Source organism: Ambystoma mexicanum, chromosome 6p, assembly GCF_040938575.1.
Source record: "Ambystoma mexicanum isolate Mex_15411 chromosome 6p, UKY_AmexF1_1, whole genome shotgun sequence".
NCBI lineage: Eukaryota > Metazoa > Chordata > Amphibia > Caudata > Ambystomatidae > Ambystoma > Ambystoma mexicanum.
In genome coordinates this window covers 251,539,143-251,551,882 of record NC_090935.1, presented here as the reverse complement: position 1 = coordinate 251,551,882, position 12,740 = coordinate 251,539,143, and the positions used below count along the sequence as shown (strand labels likewise).

Genomic DNA, 12,740 nt, shown 5'->3' with positions numbered 1-12,740 from the left:
ATGCTCTCCAGAGTAGCTCTTCACTGTTTTGCAGGGTATCTATGGTCTCCAAAGTAACTCTTCACCATACTGGAGGGCATCTCTTGTCTCCAGAGTAGTACTTCAACATGCTGGAGGGCATCCCTGCTCTGCAGAGTAGCTTTTCTCTATGCTGGAGGGCATCTCTGGTCTCCAGAGTAGCTCTTCACCATGCTGGAGGGCATCCCCGCTCTCTAGAGTAACTATTTGCCATGCTGGAGGGCATCTCTGGTCTTCAGAGTAGCTCTTTACTGTGCTGGAGGGCATCCCTTTTCTCCAGAGAAGCTCTTCACCGTGTTGCAGGGTAGCTCTGGTCTCCAGAGTAGCTTGTCACCGTGCTGTTGGGCATCCCTGCTCTCCAGAGTAGTTCCATACCATGCTGGAGGTTATCCCTGCTCCACAGAGTAGATCTTCGCCATGCTGGAGGGCACCCCTACTCTCCAGGTATCTCCTCACAATGATAGAGGGCATTCCTGCTCTCCAGACAGGCTCTTCACCATGCTGGAGGGCATCTCTGCTCTCCAGAGTAGTTCTTCTCCATACTGGAAGGCATCCCTACTCTCCAGAGTAGCTCCTCACCACGCTGGAGGTCATTCCTGCTCCCCAGAGTAGCTTTTTGCTCCGCTCGGAGGGCATCCCTGCTCTCCAGAGTAGCTCATCACCATGCTGGAGGGTATCTCTTGTCTCCAAAGTAGCTCTTCACCATGCTGGAGGGCCTCCCTGCTCTGCAGAGTTGCTCTTCGCCATGCTGGAAGGCATCCCTGCTCTCCAGAGTAAACTCTTCACCATGCTGGAGGGAATCTCTTGTCTCCAGAGTAGTTCTTCACCATGCTGGAGGGCATCCCTGCTCTGCAGAGTAGCTCTCCTCTAGTCTGGTGGGCATATCTGGTCTTCAGGGTACTTCTTCTCCATGCTGAAGGGCATCTCTGGTCTCCAGAGTAGCTCTTCACCATGCTGGAGGGTATCCCCACTCTCTAGAGTAGCTATTTGCCATGCTGGAGGGAATCTATGGTCTCCAGAGTAGCTCTTTGCCATGCTGGAGGGCATCCCTGCTCTCCAGAGTAGCTCTTCACTGTTTTGCAGGGTATCTATGGTCTCCAAAGTAACTCTTCACCATGCTGGAGGGCATCTCTTGTCTCCAGAGTAGTTCTTCAACATGCTGGAGGGCATCCCTTCTCTGCAGAGTAGCTTTTCTCTATTCTGGTGGGCATCTCTGGTCTTCAGGATAGTTCTTCGCCATGCTGGAGGGCATCTCTGGTCTCCAGAGTAGCTCTTCACCATGCTGGAGGGCATCCCCGCTCTCTAGAGTAACTATTTGCCATGCTGGAGGGCATCTCTGGTCTCCAGAGTAGTTCTTTGCCATGCTAGAGGGCATCCCTGCTCTCCAGAGCAGCTCTTCACTGTGTTGCAGGGTATCTATGGTCTCCAGAGTTGCTCTTCACCATGCTGGAGAGCACCCCTCCACTCCAGGGTAGCTCCTCACCATGTTGGAAGGCATCCCTGCTCTCCAGAGTAGACAGCAGCTCTTCGCAGTGCTGGAAGGCATCTGTGCTCTCCAGAGTAGCTCTTCACCATGCTGGGGGGCATCCCTGCTTTCCAGAGTAGCTTTTTGCCATGCTGGAGGGCATCTCTCGTATTTAGGGTAGTTCTACACCATGCTAGAGAGCACCTCTGCACTCCAGAGTAGATCTTCGCCATGCTGGAGGGCACCTCTGCTCTCCAGAGTACTCTTCAACATGCTGGAGGGCATCCCTGCTCTCCAGGTAGCTCTTCGCCAAGCTGGAGGGCTTCCCCGCTTCTAGAGTAGCTCCTCGCCACGCTGGAGGGCATCCCTGCTCCCCAGAGTAGCTTTTTGCTCCGCTCGTAGGGCATCCCTGCTCTCCAGTGTAGCTCTTCTCTGGTCTGGTGGGCATCTCTGGTCATCAGGGTAGTTCTTCGCCATGCTGGAGGGCATCTCTGGTCTCCAGAGTAGCTCTTCACCATGCTGGAGGGCATCCCCGCTCTCTAGAGTAGCTATTTGTCATGCTGGAGGGCATCTCTGGTCTCCAGAGTAGCTCTTCGCCATGCTGCAGGGCATCCCTGCTCTCCGGAGTGGCTCTTCACCATGCTGGAGGGCCTCCCTGCTCTGCAGAGTTGCTCTTCACCATGCTGGAAGGCACCCCTCCTCTCCAGAGTAGCTCCTCACCACGCTGGAGGGCATCCCTGCTCCCCAGAGTAGCTTTTGCACCGCTCGGAGGGCATCCCTGCTCTCCAGAGTAGCTCTTCACCATGCTGGAGGGTATCTCTTGTCTCCAAAGTAGCTCTTCACCATGCTGGAGGGCCTCCCTGCTCTGCAGAGTTGCTCTTTGCCATGCTGGAAGGCATCCCTGCTCTCTAGAGTAAACTCTTCACCATGCTGGAGGGCATCTCTTGTCTCCAGAGTAGTTCTTCACCATGCTGGAGGGCATCCCTGCTCTGCAGAGTGGCTCTTCACCATGCTGGAGGGTATCTTTTGTCTCCAGAGTAGCTCTTCACCATGCCGGAGGGCCTCCCTGCTCTGCAGAGTTGCTCTTCGCCATGCTGGAGGGTATCTCTTGTCTCCAGAGTAGCTCTTCACCATGCCGGAGGGCATCCCTGCTCTGCAGAGTAGCTCTTCACCATGCTGGAGGGTATCTCTTGTCTCCAGAGTAGCTCTTCACCATGCCGGAGGGACTCCCTGCTCTGCAGAGTTGCTCTTCACCAGGCTGGAAGGCATCCCTGCTCTCCAGAGTAACTCTTCATCATGCTGGAGGGCATCCTTGCTCTGCAGAGTAGCTCTTCTCTAAGCTGGTGGGCATCTCTGGTCTTCAGGGTAGTTCTTCGCCATGCTGGAGGGCATCTCTGGTCTCCAGAGTAGCTCTTCACCATGCCGGAGGGACTCCCTGCTCTGCAGAGTTGCTCTTCACCAGGCTGGAAGGCATCCCTGCTCTCCAGAGTAACTCTTCATCATGCTGGAGGGCATCCTTGCTCTGCAGAGTAGCTCTTCTCTAAGCTGGTGGGCATCTCTGGTCTTCAGGGTAGTTCTTCGCCATGCTGGAGGGCATCTCTGGTCTCCAGAGTAGCTCTTCGCCATGCTGGAGGGCATCCCTGCTCTCCAGAGAAGCTCTTCCCCGTGTTGCAGGGTAGCTCTCGTCTCCAGAGTAGCTTGTCACCATGCTGTTGGGCATCCCTGCTCTCCAGAGTAGTTCCATACCATGCTGGAGGTTATCCCTGCTCCACAGAGTAGATCTTCGCCATGCTGGAGGGCACCCCTACTCTCCAGGTATCTCCTCACAATGATGGAGGGCATTCCTGCTCTCCAGACTGGCTCTTCACCATGCTCGAGGGCATCTCTGCTCTCCAGAGTAGTTCTTCTCCATACTGGAAGGCAGCCCTACTCTCCAGAGTAGCTCCTCACCACGCTGGAGGGCATTCCTGCTCCCCAGAGTAGCTTTTTGCTCCGCTCGGAGGGCATCCCTGCTCTCCAGAGTAGCTCTTCACCATGCTGGAGGGTATCTCTTGTCTCCAAAGTAGCTCTTCACCATGCTGAAGGGCCTCCCTGCTCTGCAGAGTTGCTCTTCGTCATGCTGGAAGGCATCCCTGCTCTCCAGAGTAAACTCTTCACCATGCTGGAGGGAATCTCTTGTCTCCAGAGTAGTTCTTCACCATGCTGGAGGGCATCCCTGCTCTGCAGAGTAGCTCTCCTCTAGTCTGGTGGGCATATCTGGTCTTCAGGGTACTTCTTCTCCATGCTGGAGGGCATCTCTGGTCTCCAGAGTAGCTCTTCACCATGCCGGAGGGCATCACCACTCTCTAGAGTAGCTATTTGCCATGCTGGAGGGAACCTATGCTCTCCAGAGTAGCTCTTCACTGTTTTGCAGGGTATCTATGGTCTCCAAAGTAACTCTTCACCATACTGGAGGGCATCTCTTGTCTCCAGAGTAGTACTTCAACATGCTGGAGGGCATCCCTGCTCTGCAGAGTAGCTTTTCTCTATTCTGGTGGGCATCTCTGGTCTTCAGGATAGTTCTTCGCCATGCTGGAGGGCATCTCTGGTCTCCAGAGTAGCTCTTCACCATGCTGGAGGGCATCCCCGCTCTCTAGAGTAACTATTTTCCATGCTGGAGGGCATCTCTGGTCTTCAGAGTAGCTCTTTACTGTGCTGGAGGGCATCCCTGCTCTCCAGAGAAGCTCTTCACCGTGTTGCAGGGTAGCTCTTGTCTCCAGAGTAGCTTGTCACCATGCTGTTGGGCATCCCTGCTCTCCAGAGTAGTTCCATACCATGCTGGAGGTTATCCCTGCTCCACAGAGTAGATCTTCGCCATGCTGGAGGGCACCCCTACTCTCCAGGTATCTCCTCACAATGATAGAGGGCATTCCTGCTCTCCAGACAGGCTCTTCACCATGCTGGAGGGCATCTCTGCTCTCCAGAGTAGTTCTTCTCCATACTGGAAGGCATCCCTACTCTCCAGAGTAGCTCCTCACCACGCTGGAGGTCATTCCTGCTCCCCAGAGTAGCTTTTTGCTCCGCTCGGAGGGCATCCCTGCTCTCCAGAGTAGCTCATCACCATGCTGGAGGGTATCTCTTGTCTCCAAAGTAGCTCTTCACCATGCTGGAGGGCCTCCCTGCTCTGCAGAGTTGCTCTTCGCCATGCTGGAAGGCATCCCTGCTCTCCAGAGTAAACTCTTCACCATGCTGGAGGGAATCTCTTGTCTCCAGAGTAGTTCTTCACCATGCTGGAGGGCATCCCTGCTCTGCAGAGTAGCTCTTCTCTAGTCTGGTGGGCATCTCTGGTCATCAGGGTAGTTCTTCGCCATGCTGGAGGGCATCTCTGGTCTCCAGAGTAGCTCTTCACCATGCTGGAGGGCATCCCCGCTCTCTAGATTAGCTATTTGCCCTGCTGGAGGGCATCTCTGGTCTCCAGAGTAGCTCTTCGCCATGCTGGAGGGCATCCCTGCTCTCCAGAGTGGCTCTTCACTGTGTTGCAGGGTATATATGGTCTCCAGGGTAGCTCTTCACCATGCTGGAGGGCCTCCCTGCTCTGCAGAGTTGCTCTTCACCATGTTGGAGGGCATCTCTTGTCTCCAGAGCAGTTCTTCACCATGCTGGAGGGTATCCCTGCTCTGCAGAGTAGCTCTTCCCTAGTCTGGTGGGCATCTCTGTTCTTCAGGGTAGTTCTTTGCAATGCTGGAGGGCATCTCTGGTCTCCAGAGTAGCTCTTCACCATGCTGGAGGGCATCCCCGCTCTCTAGAGTAACTATTTGCCATGCTGGAGGGCATCTCTGGTCTCCAGAGTAGTTCTGTGCCATGCTAGAGGGCATCCCTGCTCTCCAGAGCAGGTCTTCACTGTGTTGCAGGGTATCTATGGTCTCCAGAGTTGCTCTTCACCATGCTGGAGAGCACCCCTCCACTCCAGGGTAGCTCCTCACCATGTTGGAAGGCATCCCTGCTCTCCAGAGTAGACAGCAGCTCTTCGCAGTGCTGGAGGGCATCTGTGCTCTCCAGAGTAGCTCTTCACCATGCTGGGGGGCATCCCTGCTTTCCAGAGTAGCTTTTCACCATGCTGGAGGGCATCTCTCGTATTTAGGGTAGTTCTACACCATGCTAGAGAGCACTTCTGCTCTCCAGAGTAGATCTCCGCCATGCTGGAGGGCACCCCTGCTCTCCAGAGTAGCTCTTCAACATGCTGGAGGGCACCCCTGCTCTCCAGGTAGCTCTTCGCCAAGCTTGAGGGCTTCCCCGCTTCTAGAGTAGCTCCTCACCACGCTGGAGGGCATCCCTGCTCCCCAGAGTAGCTTTTTGCTCCGCTCGGAGGGCATCCCTGCTCTCCAGAGTAGCTCTTCACCATGCTGGAGGGTATCTCTTGTCTCCAAAGTAGCTCTTCACCATACTGGAGGGCCTTCCTGCTCTGCAGAGTAAACTCTTCACCATGCTGGAGGGCATCTCTTGTCTCCAGAGTAGTTCTTCACCATGATGGAGGGCATCCCTGCTCTGCAGAGTAGCTCTTCTCTAGTCTGGTGGGCATCTCTGGTCATCAGGGTAGTTCTTCGCCATGCTGGAGGGCATCTCTGGTCTCCAGAGTAGCTCTTCACCATGCTGGAGGGCATCCCCGCTCTCTAGATTAGCTATTTGCCATGCTGGAGGGCATCTCTGGTCTCCAGAGTAGCTCTTCGCCATGCTGGAGGGCATCCCTGCTCTCCAGAGTGGCTCTTCACTGTGTTGCAGGGTATATATGGTCTCCAGAGTAGCTCTTCACCATGCTGGAGGGCCTCCCTGCTCTGCAGAGTTGCTCTTCACCATGCTGGAGGGCATCTCTTGTCTCCAGAGCAGTTCTTCACCATGCTGGAGGGTATCCCTGCTCTGCAGAGTAGCTCTTCCCTAGTCTGGTGGGCATCTCTGTTCTTCAGGGTAGTTCTTTGCAATGCTGGAGGGCATCTCTGGTCTCCAGAGTAGCTCTTCACCATGCTGGAGGGCATCCCCGCTCTCTAGATTAGCTATTTGCCATGCTGGAGGGCATCTCTGGTCTCCAGAGTAGCTCTTCGCCATGCTGGAGGGCATCCCTGCTCTCCAGAGTGGCTCTTCACTGTGTTGCAGGGTATATATGGTCTCCAGAGTAGCTCTTCACCATGCTGGAGGGCCTCCCTCCTCTGCAGAGTTGCTCTTCACCATGCTGGAGGGTATCCCTGCTCTGCAGAGTAGCTCTTCCCTAGTCTGGTGGGCATCTCTGGTCTTCAGGGTAGTTCTTTGCCATGCTGGAAGGCACCTCTGCTCTCCAGAGTAGCTCTTCACTGTGTTGGAGGTTATCTATGGTCTCCAGAGTAGCTCTTCACCATGCTGGAAGGCACCCCTCCTCTCCAGGGTAGCTCTTCACCATGCTGATAGGCATCCCTGCTCTCCAGAGTAGAGAGCAGCTCTTTGCGGTGCTGGAGGGCATCCATGCTCTCCAGAGTAGCTCTTCACCATGCTGGAGGGCATCCCTGCTTTCCAGAGTAGCTTTTCGCCATGCTGGAGGGCATCTCTGGTATTCAGGGTAGTTCTAAACCATGCTAGAGAGAACCTCTGCTCTCCAGAGTAGATCTTCGCCATGCTGGAGGGCACCCCTGCTCTCCAGAGTAGCTCTTCAACATGCTGGAGGGCTTCTCCGCTTCTAGAGTAGATCTTCGCCATGCTGGAGGGCACCCCTGCTCTCCAGAGTAGCTCTTCGCCAAGCTGGAGGGCCTCCCCCTTCTAGAGTAGCTCTTCACTATGCTGGAGGGCATCTCTTGTCTCCAGAGTAGCTGTTCACTATGCTGGAGGGCATCCCTGCACTCCAGGTAGCTCTTCAGCATGCATAAGGGTATCCCTGCTCCTCAGAGTAGCTCTTCAACATGCTGGAGAGCACCCCTGCTCTCCAGGTAGCTCTTCGCCATGATGCAGGGCCTCCCTGCTCTCCAGACTAGCTCTTCAACATGCTGGAGTGCACCTCTGCTCTCCAGGTAGCTCTTCACCATGCTGCAGGGCCTCGCTGCTCTCCGAGTAGCTCTTCACCATGCTGCAGGGCCTCCCTACTCTCCAGACTAGCTCTTCACATGCAGGAGGGCATCCCTGCTCTTCAGGTAGCTCTTCACCGTGCTGGAGGGCATCTCTGGTCTCCAGAGTCCATCTACTTATGTCTCACTGGTAGGTGGACTCAAGTGACTTAATCACGGTAGCTTGAGGTTGAAAGAAGGATGGATACTCAGCAGTTTGCACAACTGAGATGGTGTGAAGGTCAGGTGAGAGTTCAACAGGTTAGATTTATATATGGCTCACGTGCCGCCTTCGTGGCCTTCCTGTCTGTTTTGCAACATGTACAAACACACTTCACGGGGATGCATGGACTAACCTTCGTCTAAAGCGATATTCATTTGTGGTGTTCCAGAACAGCTTTCCTCCAATCACTCCTCCAGCTGTGTATTATGACGCTAGTCCAAGATGTTATGCACATTATATAAAGAATACCACTTTGTATCCTCATTTTGGCAGAGTTAAATCGATTTCCCTGCAAACATTTCTCCAGGTCAGTGAAAGAGCGACTTAGCCAGTCTATCTCCCCAGCGTCCATCCAATGGATGCCCGTCAAAGGCGTTACCGAAACCCAGGTAGATCGCATCCATTTCTCCTCCCTTGACCCCGCACATGGCAATGCAGTTAAATAATACATTTGACGTGGTCGCCACCTGTCAATAACATGTTTCCTGTGACCATGTAATCCACCGGTTCCTATATATTTCCTAATCCTATACTTTATAATGTATTCCAATGATTTTCAGGAGGCCAGACATCCTGCCCAGGGGTTGCCCGCCATACACATACATCATTTTCTTTTAACATTGTCATATCATGGTCTTTTGGTCCCCAATAAAAGTTGGACACTGACATACTGATATCAGAACTTCCCAAACTACTAGTGTGTTACTTTAGGATATCTAAATGCATATCTAGTAAATGCTGTGAATGAGCCCCGTTTCTGACCCTGATGGTGGGGATATGGAGGGTTATGTAACTGGGGAACCTCTAAAATGATTATATGGCTTTTATTATATTATACCATAGGACAACCAATGTCGACTTGCCTGATGTTTTGGACTACATATTCCATCAGCCTTAGCCAGAACAGTTAATGGTGAGGGATTATGGGATTCATAGTGCAAAATATTTGGAGAGGCACAGGTTGTAGACCCCTGACATAAGTGCGTTCAGTGCAGTTTGTCATTCATAGAGTGTAACGTTTGCCGTAAGCATCTTGGTGCTGAAAAGTAACTGAAAACCTCTGGCTGGTTTATGCAGAACTGCATAGTTTTAGAAGACACATCCAAGTATTTGATATCTTATATCGTGATGTCTTTTGAACGGTGGATAGCACTGGGGCAACGCCCTGGAACTGAAGCAAGACCACACAGAGCAACAGGGGTTCAATCCCGGATCCACGCTTAGAAACAGAACTCAGGTATTGGGCCTCATTACCCGGTAGGCGGTGAGCCATGGCGCTATTAGCGCCATGGCTCATGCCGGTAAAATACCGGCACCGCCTTGCCGGAAAGGGGATTTACCGCCCCATTCCAAGGTTGGAGGGGCGGTAAATCCCCTTTCCGCCATTGCCCTTCCCCATTCCCATTTCTGCCCCATAAGGGTCTATGGGAATGGGGAAGGCGCTAATTACGGCACCGCAATTTTGCGGTGCCGTAATTAGCTCCGAGGTCCCTTAGCGGGTTGGATTTTAACGCCTGCTAAAAGCAGGCGTTAAATCCCCCAACCCGCAAAGGGACCTCGTAGTAAGGCGGTAGGGATTTACCGGTACCGGTATTTTACAGGTACCAGTAAATCCCTACCGCCATCCGTGTAATGAGGCCCATTGTCTTAGGCGCGTTATAAAAAAACGATTAACTAAATAAATAAAAAATATGAGATTCAATCCCCTGGAAGCACTCAGATCTGAAGAACATCCACCCCCCTACGGTTTGGTAGTAGAACATCAGGGCGGGAGGCACAGATAACACTTTATTTCTATTGTGTTTTATATGGCGCAAGCTAGCACGAAGAGCAACGGAGTGCTGTGCAAGAGTTCAAGGCGCTAGAGGGCAGTTTACCCAAGTTGCGCCTAGGATTTCCCTCACGAGCAGGGGTTTCTTTCCTGGACTGGAGGTGTTTGAGGAGCCCTGATTGCCACCGGGATGGTGTTCCGGTATGGTGGTACACAGCAGGAGAAGGACACTTTCCTGACCTTTTCCCTGTGAGCTAGTTTAGTTTCCTGATCTTTTCCCTGTGAGCTAGTTTAGTTTCCTGATCTTTTCCCTGTGAGCTAGTTTAGTTTCCTGATCTTTTCCCTGTGAGCTAGTTTAGTTTCAGCCTATCTTTGGTCTGTCTCTTCCGCTCGACGTGGTCGTTTTTCAGCAAGGTAGGCTGTACTTTGGGCGGTGGTTGCCTGTAGGCATTAGTGGCAATTTTGAGTTTGGAAGAGGGAAGAGTTCGGGAGAGAAAAAACTTTGTGAAATTAGTCTCTGGGAAGTTTGGCCCAGCACTTTGAAAGGTTCGATGAAAAAAGCAAACTTATACTGTGTTGTATTTGTTACTGTAATTATTTTTATAGGAGCAGATGTCACTAGAATTCACCCTTAAGTAATGCCTCATCCGTGGGGAGACTTCCTATCTACTCAAAACTCCGAACAAAAATGTCTTCTGGGGATGGGCGGGCGGCATTATTCTATGACGTATTAAAACCTAAGATTTCGTAGAGCGGGACTCAAAAATATATGTAGCAAGCGGCACAAACATGCGTAAGATGCATTCTCCCAGCGGGTTTTCATCTCATGGCCTCATGCATGCACGCAGTGTCGCAATCTCACCTGCAGGTCTGAGTTTTAGTTTAAGCTGTTATCTGGCACCCTGGGAGAATAAATGGTGCTGGATAATGAAAATTGTGCAGGATAACAGAGTGCATGAATACTGCATAATGGAGAGCCAGGAAACAGAGCCAATATTCCAGAACACAAAGCATGCTGGACTTTTGCACTATGTACCAGGACTCGGCTATCAAGAATGCTATGCTATGCTATGAGTCCGTTAAACATTATTATCTGGCATTGTATCACCTAGAATACTCTCATTAATAGCAATGAGACAGAAGCCGGTTAATAAAGCGTTCGGCATAATGAGGTGCGGGATAACAAAGCAGTTCTACTGTGGAAAGAGTATAGCACAAAAATACTAGCTTATGGGAGCAAACTGCTTCATGCTTTGTGTGAGGGAGTTTTACCCTGATGAGCTGTAGTCCCCAGACACCAGTAGCACGAATACATCTGCTCCTCCCAGGGGGCAGAGCGTCATGCATGGAAGAGCCACTGAAAAGAGCAACGTGTTGGCGCGTGGTCATCCAGCCAATCAGGATGCACAGAACCACATACTCTCTTGCCAGAATATACATACATTAGGAGAAGATATTTAGGTGCTAGGTTTTTAAGGACTAGACCAGAGGTACCTAGTCTCCTCCTCTAGGCTGGCGGAACTGAAGGCTTGGTGGCACGGCCATTATGGGAGATGGTCAATGTTGAGAGTGAAACTGGCATGTGAATGTGTGAGGCTTTATAAAGAGGTGAAAAGTATGGTTGGTTGTTAGGATCAATTGGGGAGCAATACGGTAGACGTTAGTTATATGTGAAATTGTTACAACTAAGGATGCAATTATGGGAAATTAATCCTCTTGTTTGTACGTTTTAATGGAGTAATGGAAAGTGGAGACTGTCTTTACTTTTTAATTAGCTCATAGCTAGAAGTATATGCCTAAGTGTGAGTCTGCAAGATAACTGAGCGGGTTCAGGTGCGTGCTGCAGCAATATCTGAAAGTAACCTTCGAGTAGCTCCACCCAGCTTCTCATGATTTCAGGTTAAAACCTTGGTACTGGGTATAGTGCCATATTCTCAGGAGGATAGCTCAGCGGCAACGTGCTCGCCTTGGAAGCAAGACGACACAAAGCACAACAGGTTCGATCCCCGGTAGGCGCTTAGAAACCTCTGGGTATTAAGCGGGTTGTAAATAACCTATCATTTTATATCTTTCTATCAGCACTTCAAGAGAGGGCAGCGTCCTAGACAGCTCCCACTCTGCCCTCACCATTCTTATGTGCTATATCTGCAATCTGGGTTTATAGTTAGGGTTCCCCTCTGAGGAGTAATTAGCACCACGATGGTCGATGCTGCACCTTGCTTGGCAGTGCTGATTGGATCGAAATCACCACTGCTTGGTTTTGTATACACAGGCTTTTAAAGAATGTCCCTTGTCCCACCTCTGAGGTGGCACTGGTCGGTGGCTGTGGATTGTGGTCCGTGGGTCAGTAGGTCATTGAGCACTCATGTCTCGGGAGGATAGCTCAGGAGCAACGTGCTCCCCTTGGAAGCAAGACGACACGGAGCTCCGCAGGTTCGATCCCCGGGTCCGTGCTTAGAAACCGCTGGGTATTAAGCGCGTAATAAATAACATATCATATGATATCATATCATGAGGAACATTTGAGGCGATCAGCTTGGTAGCAGTGTGTGCCCCCCATGAGAGTGTGGCACAGGTCTTGCAGGTCTATACGCAGCATTAAAGGTGCTCATAGCTTCTTGGGAATGGCATGATCCTTCATTTTAATCAAGAGATCTCTTGACACTGAAAGACGCCATGTTCAGCACCCTTATCCTGCCCTCCTCCACCCCCATCGCTTGGTGTCTGCAAGGCTTTTGAATATGGACATCGCTACTTGTCTGTACGTTTTGGAGAAAGTAACTTGGATGTAGGTGGCAGGGGTGGTATGATTAAGTCAAAGCCTGGTTGCCCTTCGTTTGCCGATATTCATCGCTAACCGAGATGCGGACCAAAAAAAGTGGCAATGTCTTCTTCTCGCTTGTACCCAGTTAGTGCCCTTCTTTGGAGAATCACGGCACACCTGATCCCAACATGACCATCCTATTCTTTCATTAGCACACAATGTGACAGCCACACTAGGGCAGGACCACAGTCATCCAGTTCTGCGCCAAAATTAAGAAGTGGCCCTCTTGACGGAGTGCCAGAGTAGCCCACTTTTGACAACTTCAATTTCTTGATAAAGTGCATTTTTTTTAACCCACCGTCATCCTCGGTCCCTATGGCTTTCTTACATACTTCCTTTTACATTTTCTTTAAAAAGCGTCTGCGCTTTTCTTTTTCCACTTTTGAAACCTTCTTACT

General features: G+C 51.5%; 1 protein-coding gene across 4 annotated transcripts in view; it reads left to right on the top strand.

Annotated features, from left to right (window-relative positions):
* Positions 1-12,740, top strand: part of MYO5B (myosin VB) — a 1,432,615-nt gene that overhangs the window by 1,039,361 nt on the left and 380,514 nt on the right. The gene's annotated exons all lie outside the window — the stretch shown is intronic.